The 7,039-nt window shown below is 40.0% G+C and overlaps 1 pseudogene; it reads right to left on the reverse strand.

Moving 5' to 3' along the window:
• Positions 1 to 3,376: 3,376 nt before the first annotated feature.
• Smarce1-ps4 (SWI/SNF related, matrix associated, actin dependent regulator of chromatin, subfamily e, member 1, pseudogene 4) lies at positions 3,377 to 6,460 on the reverse strand (annotated as a pseudogene).
• Positions 6,461 to 7,039: the final 579 nt, after the last annotated feature.

Here is a 7,039-nt window from a genome sequence, read left to right on the forward strand (position 1 = left end):
CCTTCTGAAAGGCCCAACAAGCTGCTGAAACAGTGAGATGCAGATACTTACACCCAAGCTATGGACAGAAGCTGTGGACCCCTGTGGTTGAATTAGGGAAAAACTGGAAGAAGCTGAGGAGAGTGGTCCCATAGGAAAACCAGAAGTCTCAACAAACCTCAACCCCCAGAATATCTTTGACACTGAGCCAACGAACAGGCAGCATACACCAGCTCATATGAGGATCCTGACACAGCAGAGGACTGCCTAGTCTGGCTGTAGTGAGAGGAGATGCACTTTACCTTTGAGATACTTGAGGCCCCAGGCAGTAGGAGGATCTGATGGAGGAAGAGGTGAATATAGAGAAGCAGTAATGTGATGAGAAACTTGTGGAGGTCAGACTGGAGTGGGATAATGACTGGACTTTAAAAAAGAGATTAAAGAATAATAAAATTAATTAACAATGTAGATGTTCCCATATCACTAGGTGTACAAAATTTACATGTCTATCAATAGTTTTTAACAAAACTGAGTATCCACATGTAAAATAATTTGAACTTCCGACACAAAATCTGTACAAAATTTAGTTTTTAAAGTTGTAAATGGAATAGGCTAACTATAAAACTCTAAATAAGAAAAGCATAGGTATAGCTGTGTAGCTGCGTACTCAACACACACGCATGTGCTCGCGCACACGCGTGCGCACACACACACATTTATTTATAGGCTACAACATCTGCAAGAAGGCAAGTATCAATACATATAATAGGAGAAAATATTTGCATATTTTCCATTCAATAAAATATCCAATTTCTAATATATTTGAAGAAATTTCGCAAGGAAAAGCACATATAATCCATGAAATATTGACAAAGAATTTGAAATAGTCATTTCTAAAATGAATGCTTCATGCATCATGCATGCATTCATCAAAAATTAAATGTTTGTATCATGTATGTATGTATGTATGTATGTATGTATGTATGTATATGTATGTGGGTTATAAGAAAACTGGAGGGAGCCATTTCTTTCTATCCATAATGTGAAGCCCATAGGTTGAACTCAGGTCATCAGGCTTGTCAGTAAGTACTATTATCCATACAGTCATCAGGGATCCTAAAATAGTAATGAAGAAAATGAGAAATGCTCATTCTTACCAGACATTTAAAACACAGAACTGAAAATTATACTTCTATATTATAATTAAAAAAAAGAAAAATCACAAGTACTGGAAAATATAATGGGAAATAAAAATGCATAGTTCTTTGGAGGAAAAAAGTGGAAATTTCTCAAAAGCTTGAAAATGGACTTATCTGTACTGGCTACTTTTGTGTGTCAACTAGACACAAGCTAGAGTTATCACAGAAAAAGGAGCCTCAGTTGTGGAAATGTCTTCTTGAGACCCAGCTGTGGGGCATTTTCTCAATTAGTGATCAAGTGGGAAGACCCAGCCCATTGTGGGTGGTGCTGTCCTTGGGCTGGAAGTCTTGGGTTCTAAAAGAGAGCAAGCTGAGCAAGACAGGGCAAGCAAGCCAGTAAGTAACATCCCTCCATAGCCTCTGCATCAGCTCCTGCTTCCTGACCTGGTTGAGTTCCAGTCCTGACTTCCTTTGGTGATGAACAGCAACGTGGAAGTGTACGTTGAACAAACCCTTTCTTCCCCAATTTGCTTCTTGGTCATGATGTTTGTGCAGGAATAGAAACCCTGACTAAGACACTATCTGGATTAGAAATTTATTGATATGTAACACAGAAAGTTAAAAGTACACATTTCCACAAACAAGTGCACTGGAATATCCACAGGAATTTTATTCATGCTGGCCAAAATGCACATCAGTTAATTAATGAGCACATAAAGAGTTATAACCACAAAATATAAAATAATATATTTACCATAAAGTGATGTAGTTATGCAAGCTACAGCATTAAGAAATTTTGGAAACATTAGTTGTAATGAATGAAGTTAAGCACAAAAACCACATACCATATGAATTCATTCACATTAAATGTCACATAATTGAGAAAAATCATTCATTTAAAAATAGTTAACACATTAGACAAGAATGCAATGAGTGATTGATATTTGGATATGATTTTTAAAAATTTTTGCCTTCATTTGTTTATCCAGTTTATATCTTTGTCACAGCCCCATCCCTCCTCTCCCCTCAGTTCTACGCTTATACCTTCTTCCCCATTTTATCTTCCACTTTTCTAAAATACGAAGATTCCCCCCATCAGAACAAACCCTCACTGGCACACAAATTCTCAGCAGGACTAGTCACATCCCTTCCCACTGAAGTGAGACAAGGCAGTACATCTAGGGGGAAAGAATCTAAAAGGAGACAACAGTGTCGGAGACAGACCTCTATGCAATTGATAGGGAACCTACATGAAGACCTGATGCATATCTTCCACATATGAGTAGGAGGCACAGGTCCAGCCCATGCATGTTCTTTGACCATTGGTTCAGTCTCTGCTAGACCCCTTTGGCCTCAGTTCTTGACACTGTAGGTCTGGTGTCCTGGAACCCTCACCTCCCTCAACCCATTCCCTGACTCTTCTATAAGAATTAATTGTTGATATCTGCCTAATGATACAATGTTGGTCTCTGCATTTATTTCTGTCAGCTGAAGTGTGAAACCTCTCAGAGGATAGTTATGCTAGTATCTAATAGCATCAGTAATAGTGTCAGTGGTTGATTTGCTCCCATGGGATAGGTCTCAAGTTAGACCAGCCATTGCTTGGTCACTCCCTCAACATCTGCTCCATCTTGATCCATTCACATCTTATAGACAGGTCAAGGTTGGGGACAAAGGTTTTGTGGAAGGGTTGGTGTCCTTATTCCTCCGGAGAGAGTTCTATATAATGACAGGAGGTGGCCATTTCAGGGTAATACCTCCCACTGGTAGGATTCTCAGGTAAAATCACCCCCATAGTTACCCTGGAGCTTCCCCCATCAGGGGTCTCTGACATATCCTGGAACTGCCCTCCCTATACCTGCTGTCAATTTCCATTCTCTCTCCTGTTTTCCATACATGTGATTTCCCCCTACCCCTTTACCTTCCCCATATCTGTTCCCAACCAGTTCCTTCCCTCAGTCGACTTCTGATGTCTATTTTATTTCCCCTTTTCTGTGAGATTCAAGTATCTTTCCTTGGGACATCTTTGTTACTTACTTTCTATGGGTCTGTAGATTGTAGCATGGTTATCTTGTACTTTATTGCTAAAATCCACTTATAAGTGAGTACATACAATGCATGACTTTCTTTTTCTGGATTATCTTAGTGTGATATTTTTCAGTTCTATCCATTAACCTGAAAATTACATGATGGACTAAAACAAAAAAAATTTTTTTTTCATTTAAAAAAGTTTGAGGTCACGTAAAACAAGGCAATATTTAATCCTTCTTCTCGTCATCTGGCACAGGGTCCATGGGCAGCTCTTCTACTGTCACACTGTTTCTCTCTGAGCTGGTGTTACTGTCACTGGTCCCTTCCACCTCTATGCCATCAACCCCCTCTTGCCCACTCTCCTTGTCCTCAGGAGAAGATGTTCCTTCTTCACCATTCTGCTGGCTCTGTGCAGTGTCTTCAAGGTGAGTCCCCTCTGTCTCCATTGGGATGTTCTCATCCTTCTTTTCCTTTTACCACCTGCTCTTCCTCAGGGGTGATGCTGCCTTGACTTTGCTCAGCTTGCTCTGCTGCCTCCTTCAACCTCTCCTCCTGCCTTTTGCAGGCCTGTTCTTACACCTGTGTGATCTCAGCTGCAATCTTCTTCATGTCTACTTCGACTTCCAAATCACACAAACTTTTAAATTCATTTTTAAAGGAGTCTGTGCTTTCCAGGATTTTTTTTTCTTTTCCTGCTGTCATACTTCTAACTGAAGAATCCCAGCTTCTAATTTCCAATGATGACTGGACCTGTTATTTGAAGACCTGCATTCTTGCTGTTGTGACAACCAACTGCACATCAGGTACCACACTCTGACTGAGGATCTCGCTGATGAGGGGGTGGTTTCTCTGGAAATAGGCAGTGGCTGTATACTTCATTGAAAAGACATCATGAAACCAACATTTTGTTGCCTACAGGAAACACACCTCAGAGATAAAAACAGACATTACCTCAGAGTAAAATGCTGAAAAACAACTTTCCAAGCAAATGGTCTGAAGAAGCAAGCTTGAGTAGCCATTCTAATATAGAATAAAATCGAATATCAAACAAAAGTCATCAAAAAAGATAAGGAAAGACACCTCATATTCATCAAAGGAAAAATCCACCAAGTTGAACTCTCAATCCTAAATATATATGCTCCAAATACAAGGGCCCCTACATGCATAAAAGAAACCTTACTAAAGCTCAAAGCACACATTGCACCTCATACAATAATAGTAGGAGATTTTAACAATCCACTCTCATCAATGGACAGAAATGCAAATCAAAACAACCCTGAAATTCCACCTCCCAACAGTCAGAACGGCTAAAGTCAAAAACTCCAGCGACAGCAGATCCTGGCAACGACATGGAGAAAGAGGAACACTCCTCCATTGTTGGTGGGATTGCAGGCTGGTGCAACCATTCTGGAAATCAGTCTGGAGGTTCCTCAGAAAATTGGACATTCCACTACCTAAGGACCCAGCTATACCTCTTTTGGGCATATACCCAAAAGATGCTCCAACAAATAACAAAGACACATGTTCCACTATGTTCATAGCAGCCTTAGTTATAATAGCCAGAAGCTGGAAAGAACCCAGATGCCCTTCAACAGAGGAATGGATACAGAAAATGTGGTACATCTACACAATGGAATATTACTCAGCTATCAATAAACAATGACTTTATGAAATTCATAGGCAAATGGAGGTAACTGGAAAATATCATCCTGAGTGAGGTAACCCAATCACAGAAAATCACACATGGTATGAACTCTTTGATAAGTGGCTATTAGTCCAAATGCTTGAATTACCGTAGATGCACAGAACACATGAAACTCAGAAGGATCACCAAAATGTGAATGCTTTACTCCTTCTTTAAAAGGGGAACAAGAATACTGTTGGGAGGGATTAGGGAGGCAAAGTTTAGAACAGAGGCTTAAGGAATGCCCATTCAGAGCCTGCCCCACATGTGGCCCATACATATACAGCCACCAAACTAGATAAGATGGATGAAGAAAAGAAGTGCAGGCTGACAGAAACCAAATGTAGATCTTTCCTGAGAGACACAGCCAGCATATGGCAAATACATAGGCGAATGCCGGCAGCAAACCACTGAACCGAAAACGGGACCCCCATTGAAGGAATCAGAGGAAGGACTTGAAGGGGCTTGAGACCCCATATAAACAACAATGCCAACCAAACAGAGTTTCCAGGGACTAAAGCCACTACCCAAAGCCTGTACATGGACTGACCCTGGGCTTCAACTGCATAGGTAGCAGTGAATAGCCTAATAAGGGCACCAGTAGAAGGGGAAGCCCTTGGTCCTGCCAAGACTGAACCCCCAGTGAACAGGACTGTTGAGTGGAGGGTGATAATGTGGGCAGGATGAGAAGGGGAACACCTTTATAGAAGGGGAGTGGGAGGGATTAGGGGGATGTTGGCCTGGAATAACCAGGGAATAACAATTGAAATATAAATAAGAAATACCCAATTTAATAATGATGGAGAATAAAAGAAATGTTTCACTAGTGTAAGAAAAATTTATTAAAGAACTATTGTTTAAAAAAATCAAATTCTTGTGTTAAAAATAAATGCAATGATGGTATTGAAATATCAGTACAAAGCATTGCTGATGGAAGAAATCAAACAGAATTAGTGACCATATAGATGGGCAGTCTGAAAATACAAGTTTGAAGAAGAAAAAAGTAATGAAAAATAAAGAAACACTCAAAGTACAAAGAGAGATGGAGCACAAGTGTCAAATTTTCCTAGTAAATTTTCTCTTATACAAAAAAAAAAGAAAGAAAAGAAAGACATCATCATAATTGTTTGGGTCCTCAGCAGGCTGATTGCTCATGTAAGGTTCTCCTTTCTCCACGGAGACTGCCTCTGTTGACTCTCTTCCTCTAATGCATCTTCCACATGACTTTTTGTATTAATATATGCAAGGTACTCAGGGGCCTTCATAGATACAATGTACTCTATCTTTTCTGCTTTGTGTTCCTTTAAATATTCTTGTTTCTTTTCATCAGTGAGATCTTGCCACATGCTGCCAATAAACATGGCAATCTCCCACAATTTTTAGTCAGGGATGGAAGCCTTTACTTGGTCCCAGACTTTTCTGCTGTACCTCAGGTAGGGCACCAGCAGCTTATTTGTTGGCTTTGGAAGCTTTGGACCTGGCTGTTGGTGCCTGGGTTCCCTCCCAGCCTGTAGTTGTTGTAGGCTAGATGACTGTATGGATTGTATCCCATAAACCCTGGTGTGCTGGGCATTTGTGTTACAGGAATTAGGGTGGGAGGTGGGGCATAAGATGGACTTTTTGTCATTTTGGAAGATTAAGATCTCAGTTCGTTAAGTATGAATCTGAGACACCGCTAGCTGAGAAGGCACCCACAGCTCCGGCTTTGCTTCCCTTTAATGGATTTGTTTTTGATCGCTGAGTAGTATTCATTTGTGTAAATGAACCATATTTTCTCTATTTATTCTTCAGTTGAGGGAGATCTAGATTGCTTCTAATTTCTGACTATTAGAAATAAAGCTGCTAAGATCATATTTGAGCAAGATTTCTTGGAGTATATCTTTTCAGGTATATGCCCAAGAATAGTATAGCTTGGTCATGAGGTAGAGCCATTCTCAGTTTTCTTCAGCACCTGCCAAATTTATTTCCAAAAGGATCACACAAGTTTGAACTCCAACCAGCAGTGGAGGACTGTTCTTATTCTTCTACATACCAATCTTCATGAGCTGTCACTTGGGTCTTTTATCTCAGTCATTCTGAATCTGGAATTCTCCTAGTTGTTTTGACTTGCATTTTCCTGATTACTATGGACATCAAACATTTCGTTAAGTATTTCTCAGTCATTAGAGATTTCTCTGTTGAGAATTTTCTGTTTAGATGTATACAC

Source organism: Rattus norvegicus, chromosome X, assembly GCF_036323735.1.
Source record: "Rattus norvegicus strain BN/NHsdMcwi chromosome X, GRCr8, whole genome shotgun sequence".
Taxonomy (NCBI): domain Eukaryota; kingdom Metazoa; phylum Chordata; class Mammalia; order Rodentia; family Muridae; genus Rattus; species Rattus norvegicus.